Source organism: Wyeomyia smithii, chromosome 2 (genome assembly GCF_029784165.1).
Source record: "Wyeomyia smithii strain HCP4-BCI-WySm-NY-G18 chromosome 2, ASM2978416v1, whole genome shotgun sequence".
In the NCBI taxonomy this organism is placed as follows: Eukaryota; Metazoa; Arthropoda; class Insecta; order Diptera; family Culicidae; genus Wyeomyia; species Wyeomyia smithii.
Window position 1 is genome coordinate 159,990,476 of NC_073695.1, and position 9,610 is coordinate 160,000,085.

Consider the following 9,610-nt stretch of genomic DNA (forward strand, 5'->3'; position numbering starts at 1 on the left):
CTTAAGCACAAAACCAGCAACCAGACCCCGCACAACAGAACCAGGACCCAAGGACTACGAGCCTCTGTCCCAACTCACGACATCGTGGCTCAGCAGAACGAATCCATACATGCCATTCGACGATTATCAGACGACCATTGAACAACAAAACACTGATTGGAAATCCCATGCTAGTTTTAAGTTAGACTTAATTTCAGCTCGTAGTCGGCAGCGAGGATAAAAAATTTGCTTTAGTTTTTAAGTCATCAGATATAATTGGCGCCGTTAAACATTAAATTGTATTTGTGCCGTGTCAAATAAATGTTATGTGAAGAAAAAAAAAAAAAAAAAACAATAAGGAAACAATAAAACAACAAAACCAGCAATAAAGAAAACCGACGAAACGACAAACCAACGAACCGGCACCAAGTAAGACAACATCACCGATAAATTACAATGACATTTATACAAAATGACTTCAACTTTACATTGTTAATCTCTTCTCTGCCTCTCAAGCAAACCACGACAACCTCAGTATGCCAACTTGTCATTCTTAACGACGTCATAAAAGCTCTCATATGACGAAGGGAACAGCCGACGTGACTATCCGAAAAATGATGAACATCAAAACGGAAAATCGACAAACCTACATACTGGCAAACCAATCAACCGACAAACCATTAAAATAACATCAAGTAAGAATCTTCCACAAACAAAAACATAGACAAACACATACTAAGACTTCACAACCCAATATCCATAAATGCCTGTTCTTACATTGATATAACTCCCTCTTTGTTTGTCTCTCCCCCAATATATTCGCATCACTGTCCCAAGCGGACAACCCCAACTACAATTTGTCCAGCTACTATTCTCCGACGACCAGTTACCATTGAAGTACTCACGTGAAGTGGCAAAACTATCGACCTCATCAACCATCACTTCAATATATGTCAACATAGGTAATATCAACAGTGTGGTAAGTAAAGCGGTGCAGGCTGGTAATATAAGTTACGTTCCCACTCACAACATATATCTTTGTTGTTGAAACCTTCAGTCCAGAGTGCTGCTTTTACCCATACTGAGCAACCTTAAGCTGAACAGCTAAGCCCTTGGTCTCCCCGGGACCGCCGTTAAACATTACTTCAGGGAGAGGGCCAGTCGTGCTTTTTGCACTTACCTCTACGGGTATCAGAGCAGCCTATACAGGCCAGTTAGTTAACCGCTAACTAACTGGGGCACATCGATGGTTTCCCGTCGATTGGTGCCCTGCAAAATACTAACGATCTGTGATGCGGCCTAGATGACCGCATCCCAGATTTCCCTGTTCTCGCACATCCTACGCACAATGTTCTATGGCGTGGTGTCCGACCCACTTATTGCCAGCATTTCGTACCTTATCCGCTCGAAACGCGGACATGTGAAAAACACATTCTCCGCGTTCTCTTCCGCACCCGTACAAGCGGGGCACATAGGGGACTCGGCGTACCCGAGCCGATGCAGGTACTGCCTAAAGCAGCCATGACCTGACAGGATCTGTGTCAGATGGAAGGTTACTTCCCCATGGCGCCTATTAATCCAGCATGCTAACTCTATAATGAGTCGGTGTGCCCATCTACCTTTCGTAGTGTTGGACCGCTCCAACTGCCACCTAGCCATTTAACACCGTATGGTGTTGCGTATACCCCTCGTGTCGCGTTGGTCGAAGAACTCTACATACTCTTTGACGATGATGCTAATGGGCATCATGCCAGCCAAGACACAAACCGCCTCGTACGACACTGTTCGGTATGCGCACGCGACCCTTAGGCACATTAGCCTGTACGTACTCTCAAGTTTGCCGCGATGACATGAGGTACTCAATACCTTGGACCACACTGGTCCTCCATACCTGAGTATGGACGTGGTCACGCTAGCTAGGACTTTGCGCCTGCTGCTACGGACCGCCGAGCTGTTTGCCATCATGAGAGATATCGCCGCCACAGCCATGGAAGCTTTCTTGCAGGTATAATCGACGTGGCTCCAGAACGTGAGCTTGTCGTCGATCATAACCCCCAGAAGCTTCAGGGAGCGTTTTGAGGCGATAGTGCATGCACCAGCACTAATCGATGCCTTCTGCTCTGACTTTCTGTTAGTTACAACAATAACTTCAGTCTTATGGTGCGCTAGCTCCAGTTTCCTTGAGTGCATCCAGTCTTCCACTACGCGTATGGATAGCGCGGCCTTTAACTCCACCTCTCTAATTGACTCGCCATAGACCTCAAGAGTCCCACCCCTGGAGGGAGTGTTAGTTTTAACACGCCGTCATACATGGCATTCTACAGTACCGGACCCAGGATGAAACCTTGCGGTTCACCTGCGGTAACTGGAACGCTTTTCTGACCCTCGTTTGTGTTATACACTAGCACCCGATTCTGAAAGTAGTTACCCAGAATTTTGTACAGCGGCGTCAGCACTCTGAGGCTCTGTAGCGCTAAGGCTATGGAGTCCCAGCTGGCACTGTTAAACGCGTTCTTCACGTCGAGCGTATCGATCGCGCAGTAACGAATGCTCCTCCTTTTGCGTTGGATTGCAACCTCAGCCGTTTTGGTGATGGAGAGAATTGCGTCCACCGTGGATCTACCTTTTCAAAAACCGAACTGGTTGCTTGATAGACCGTTCTCACTTTCTGTATATTTCACCAGTCCATTGAGGATTACCCTCTCAAGCACCTTGCCCGCCGTGTCCAGCAGACAGATTGGTCTGTATGCCGATGGGTCACCTGGTGGTTTCCCAACCTTCGGCAACAGCACCAGCATCTGGAGCTTCCACACGTCCGAGAAAAGGCAGTCATCAAGGCATTTCTGCAAGACCGCCTTGAACAACCCGGGGGCTTCTTTGATGGCCAAGTTTGGGATTCCATCTGGTTCCGGTGCCTTGCCTATCTTTAGGGAGTTTGTGATCTCGATCAATTCATCTTCTGTCACCCTTTCCGCATCGTCTGCCTCTGCACGGCTGCCGTCACTTACGGTTGGTGGTGACTCGTCAGCCGGAGGCCAGGGACTTGGTTCGTGGCTTGGGAAGAGGTCCTGAATGATCGTTTCGGGCATCGCTGGTGATTGTTCAGCCGGGGCTAGCGCACCTCTAGTCTTGGTCATAACGATCCTCTAGGCGTCACCCCAAGGGCTCGAATTGGCACTGGCACATAGTTGTTCGAAACAGGCTCGTTTACTGGCTTTGATTGCGCTCTTAAGCGTTGCCTTAGCGGATCTGAATGCGGCACCGCGTTCCGCTCTTTGCTCGTCGGAACGCGCGCGTTGCATCCTCCGTCTTGCACGGAGGCATGCACTGCGTAGGCCTGCTATCGTTTCGCTCCACCAGTATGTCGGTGGTCTACCCTCTCTAGGCGGACGAGACCTAGGCATCGTGGCGTCGCACGCCCATGACAACATCTAATTTAAATCGTCCACACCCGGGATTTGTTCACCCTCTTCGTGCTTCCATCTAATTGCCTACCCAAAAACATCTGCATCGAAATGCAATGTTTTCCAGCCGTAGAAGGATGGAATATTGGCCCTACTCGCTGCTTGCTTCCACACGCCTACCTCACAGTGGAACGATTGGTGCTCGCTATTCGTGTAGCTGTCGTCTACCCTCCAGTTCATGATCAGTCCCGGACTGCAGAACGTCACATCGATTATCGATTCCGCACCATTCCTACTGTAGGTGCATTTCGTACCAACGTTTGCCAAGTTTAAGTTGAGCTTTGCCAAAGCTTCCAACAAGACCTGGCCCCTCTGGTTTGTACAGCGACTTACCCACTCGACAGCCCAAGCGTTGAAGTCGCCCGCAACCACCAACGGTCATAGGCCCGTCAGTTCCACGGTTGCTTGATCAACCATCTGTGCGAACGTTTCGGTAGACCAACTTGGCGGAACATAGCAACTGCAGTAGAATACTCCGTCCACTTTGGCTATCACGTATCCCTCTCTGGAAGTCGACACAATCTCCTGAACCGGGGACCTGCCTGTCGTGCAAATGGCCGTCTTCCCAGACTTGTCCGATACCCAGTTACCGGTTCCGGTTGGGATGCGGTAGGGGTCCGAGACGATGGCCACGTCCGACAACGACTCAGCAGCTGCTTGGTGTAGCAACTACTGCGCCGTATAGCAGTGGTTCAGGTTTAATTGTATCACCCTCAAACCTGCGGCTTTGTAGCCGGACACTTGGGGCCTCCCATGGCGTGTTTGGCGTCCCGTTTACCGGTGCATACCAGACACTTGGGAGGTGCACCGCAGTCCCGTGCTTTATGACCTGCGCCACCGCAGCGGCGACATAAATTGGACCTGTCGGGCCCTTTGCACGACCAGGATTTATGCCGCCGCTCAAAGCACTTGACGCAAACGTCAGGCTGTTGGAAGGTGCCCAGAATGCAGACCAACCAACCCACCTTAAACATGGCCTTCTTCAGGGCCTTGTTACCCTCCGCTAGTGGAAGCTTTATGGTAGCAACCTGGGTGCCGGCCGGGCCCCTGCGGAGACGAACTGCCTCCGCGGTCACTACCACTCCACACTCTCGCTCGAAGGCTTGTGCTATGTCGCACCCTTCGGTGATCTCGTCCAGGTTTTTAAGCTGGAGAATCACTTCAGGAGTGAGGGCTCGGATTTGAACCTCCTCGCCTAGCACTTCCTGGGCTGCCTTTTTATAGGCACAGCCCTTGCCCTTTGCCTCCTTGCGGAGTTCGAGGATCATCTCGCAGGTGCGCGACCGACGAATTGACCTGACATCCGCGCCGAGGTCTTTGAGCTTGGACTCGCCTCTCATGGCCTTCAAGACTTCAGCGTATTTAGACGCATCCGTCTTAAAAATGAGCGCGTCGCCCTTGTTCCGCCTGTTCGCCCCGTGTGGCTTCTTCTGCCGCTTTTTGCCGCTTCTGCCGCTTTTTGTTCACCATGGTGGTCCAACCCGTGGCTTCGCCGTTTGTCGGTTCTTTGCTCGGCTGGACTGACGGGCCAGCATCCTGGCTGTCTCCGAACAACCGCCTTCGTTGCTTCCTGGGGGCTGATTCCCCCGGAGAGCCTCTCGCACGTTTGCCAGTCGGTTCAGTTGAACAGGCATACGATGCTGCAGCTTTTTGTGTGTATTTAGACAGAGCTGCAGCATTCCCTTTTTTAGGCTGATTAAGCCTTGCCTCCAGCACGAGTGCCTTGCTTTCGGCATCGTTAGCCCGCTTAAGGGCTTCCTAAAACACGGATTTCGCGCTGCAAATGTTCATGCGTAGCAACAGAAGACATTGCTTCAAATCTTTCGAAATGTTGCTACGTTCGTCCGTGAACCTGAGTATTTAATCAAGTTGTACGGACACAGCCTCTACGCTCGGGAACTTGTTCATGTGGCTTTCTATCGCAGAGAGTAGCATAGCCCCAGATATCTGTTCCCGTTCCTTGGCGGTCGTAGGTGTTTCCAGCTTGCCGCCAGTCTTCGCCGTTCCGGTTGGTGCTGGCTTAAACGTGCCCGCCTTTGCCTCTACTCGGAACTCCCCTGTCGGTGTCGCAAAAGGTGTATCAACCTGTGCGAGGCTTTACCGGCATCCGGCAGTCTCGGTGGAGACCGTGTGGTTCCCCGCCTGGCAAACGGGTTTACTAACCCGTCCGTCCCTTCCGCTACCTTCGCTTCCTCGTCGATTTTGAAGAAATTCATCTTGGTTAGTTAATAGGGTCCCCCTTCCAGCCGCTATCCTTGGTCATGTTGGAGTGGTCGCCTATATGGTCCCATGGTGGCCTATGCCGGAGCAGTGAGGTCATGGGTAGTGAAGGTCGTCATAGCCCCTCATGAGCAACTATGACGCCTCCCGACCGGCGTAAATCAGGAAAGGGCATCTGATCCCACTCCTGCCTGATTCCCATCAGGCAATGACCGCGGAATGGACTGGAAGGCCTGCCAGGTTCTACGGGACGGAGACCTCGCAACCGTATGCCACCTCGCCGTTCCAAGCCGTTGTCACACGACTTTACTAAGGGAGCTCGGTGCAGGTGCCAGCCCAACGTCGTGGTATAAAATCGTATTCCCTTTCAAAAAACCTCAAACACAGCGACCAGTACACCATAATTGGGACCGCCCCAATAGGCGGGTTAGTGCATTTGGGTTATGGGAGCGGCACTACGCGCTCCGCCGAAGCTGCTTACGGGTGGCCGTGGCTTTTACGGGGAATCGACTGCCCAATGCCCGAAACCCCACCACTCCCTAGGCATGCTCCCGCTGCCGGTCCGGGACTAATCGATGCTATCACACACCCATCGGTGGTCACACAGCGCGTGCATGGCCTCGACGGTCGCCAGGCGTCAACCCGTGGTGGCCTGCAGCTCGGCCAACAGTCCAGAGTGAATTCGCTCACATGTGCTCTATTGGTTGACAGTGACCAGTTCGTCAGACTGTATTGCTCCTGGAGGTTTTGACGGCGACCAGCTAGAACACCCACCCGAAGAAGAAGAAGAAGAAGAAGCATACACACATTCTTAAAAGACACAGGCCGAGTGGTCAAGACTGTCCCTGGACTGGATACCTTTTGGTAAGCTGTTTTATGAACAAAAGTTTATTCAATGAGCCATATAGATTTTCCTCTGAGTTTAGATCAACACGGGTTTTGATTTTATCTATGGAAAATTGGACAAATCTCGAAGAACACATGGGATTTCGCGTGAGGAACTTAAAGAGAAAAATATTTCATTTTCGTATCTATACTTACCATACCAACAGTCCCAAGCCGTGGTATGAAAACAATGACTACTTCGCACACCTCGCGTGACTGCTTCGTTAGGGTTTTTTTTGGAGGGGGGGAGCGGCTCTGCGGGGTTTCGACCAGATGAAAACGACATCATTGGAAGAACCCTCCCAGTCTTATTTTCAATGGAATCTCGTAGGTGCACAGGGGTTTTGGCAGGGAACAAACAGAAAAGCGAACAGAAAGACTAACCAAAACGGACCGAGAAGGATGCGGTTGGACTTTGATAAATTGAAGGACGAAGAAATGAGAACAAAATACCAGCAGAAGGTTGACTGGCTATTGGAAAGAGAGAGCGCCAACAGAACTGACTCCCCCGAAACCGTATGGGGCAACTTGGAAGCAAATATAAAAGAAGTCGCTGCATCGGTACTACAAGCCACGAGATCCCTCCCCCCTACTTCTCGAAGAAAGGAAGCGAAGAAGAATGCCTTCATAGCCAATCAAAACTGGTTGGCGAACAGACATAATCCTGCCCTGAGGAAAAACGGTAGGGAAGCGCAGAATAGGAAGGCTGAAGCATATCAACTGCATTTCTCAGAGAAAGTGGAGACATTTTTTGAGAACATCAAAAACGAGAACACTCTGTCAAGAATGACAAAAACGTTTCGTTTTATCAAATCACACAAGAGATTTGAGGTTGAAAGCAGTTACATCAGTATCCAAAAATGGCAACAAAAACTCCAAGAGTTCAATGCGATTCAGAATGAAATAACCACCCTCTACCGGAAGACGATGGTAGACTGGCAGGACCAGAACCATCTTGGGATGAACTGCACTCCATCATTGTTGAAATGTGGCTCAGAAAAACTGCAGAAAGAAATCTTGAACGTTTTGAAAACCGCCTTCTTCTCCAATGAGATCCCTGCAAAGTGGACTACCACGGTGCAAATCCCTATTCTAAAAACCCCGACTGCCAAAACAACCGACGACTACAGATGCATAACACTATGCCCAACAATCTATAAAATCTATGCCAAAATGTTGCTGAACAGATTGAGAAACCAAATGAACCCGATCCCAAGCTATCCGATGGCCTTCCAATCAAAGAGAAGTGCAGCGGATCAAATCTTCGTAGTGAGAAGGATTCTCGACGAACGCTGGCGGAAAGGCTGCTAAACGAGCGTGGTCTCGATAGATATCAAACAAGCCTTCGACAGGCATGACACGACTAAAGCGGTGTCAATTCTGCAAGACATGGGCATTGCTCGGGCTCTTATAAATAGAATTACCAAAACGTGCCTGTTCGAATGGACGTCCATACAGTGGTATGGACAACGCACAATCACAATCAACAAGACGAGAGGGATAGAGCACGGTTGCCCCTTGAGCCCTGAATTATTCATAATAATGCTGCACCACGTTTTGCTGTCACTCCAGGAATTCTGGCCTGAATTACGCATGAATCAGGACTCTGACATCACTCTCCCTTGCTTGCGAGGATATGCAGACGACATACTCCTCATTTGCAGAAATGAGGAGGATGTTGAAAAACTACTCGATCTCCTCACCCCACTGCTAGCATCTGTCGGGCTCGAAATAAATGAGAAAAAATCAAAAGTGCTATTTGGAGACCCCTTCAACACAAACAACGAGAAACCTGATTCAACGCGAAAATTTGGCAAACATGAATTGACAGTAGTCACCATGCTCAAATACCTCGGGCTGCACATCACAAGTAGCTTGTCAAGACGCATTACCACTGCTGAGCGCATTCAAAAGGCCTATAAAGCCTTCTTCCATCTCTGCGCTTTCATTAAGGAGCATAGAATGGAATGGAATACGGTGAAATCCCTATACCACTACCTAATCACGCCAGTGGTCACTACGGAATGGAAGCGTCCACGATTCTCAAGCAAAACAGGAACTCTCTCAGAAGAATGGAGAAGGAAATGTTGCTAACCCTCAAGGAATTGAGCAAAAGAGAAAAACTACCCACCCAGGACTCACAAAACACGGAAGCACCAAGGGAAACAACGACCACTGAGCCCAACCCAGAAGTTGCAGAAGATACCAGGGATCCGGATCTTCCTGACTCGAACCCAAATCTGGCACCGATTTGGCTTGATAATCGGACAATAAACAACCAAATTCGCATCGCAAGACTAAGGTTCTTCGGCCACATTCTGAGAAGCGACGGGAATGGCGTACTCAAGAGAGCACTGGAATTCAAAGTGCCCTTCGCGAAGTAAAAGGAAAGACCGGCGTACTCATGGAGAAACTGCATAAGACAATATATTGAGCGAAGCCAAATCCCAATAGAAACGTGGCATGATGCTAGCCCGGATCGCGCAAGGTTTGAAGACCTCACTAGTTCCCTCTACGACACCATGCTAGAGTCGGAATAAACCGACAAACCATTAAAATGACATCAAGTAAGAATCCTTCACAAATAAAAACATAGACAAACACATACTAAGACAACCTAATATTCATAAATGCCTGTTCTTACATTGATATAACTCCCTCTTTGTTTGTCTCTCCCCCATTATATTCGCATCACTGTCCCAAGCGGACAACCCCAACTACAACTTGTCCAGCTACTATTCTCCGACGACCAGTAACCATTGAAGTACTCACGTGAAGTAGCAAAATTATCGACCTCATCGACCATCACTTCAATATATGTCAACAAATGTAATGTCAACAGTGTGGTAAGTTAAGCGGTGCAGGCTGGTAATATAAGGTACGTTCCCGCTCACAACATATATCTTTGTCGTTGAAACCTTCAGTCCAGAGTGCTGCTTTTACCCATGCTGAGCAACCTTAAGCTGAACAGCTGACCGCCGTTAAGCATTACTTCAGGGAGAGGGCCAGTCGTGCTTTTTGCACTTACCTCTACGGGTAGCAGAGCAGCCTATACAGGCCAG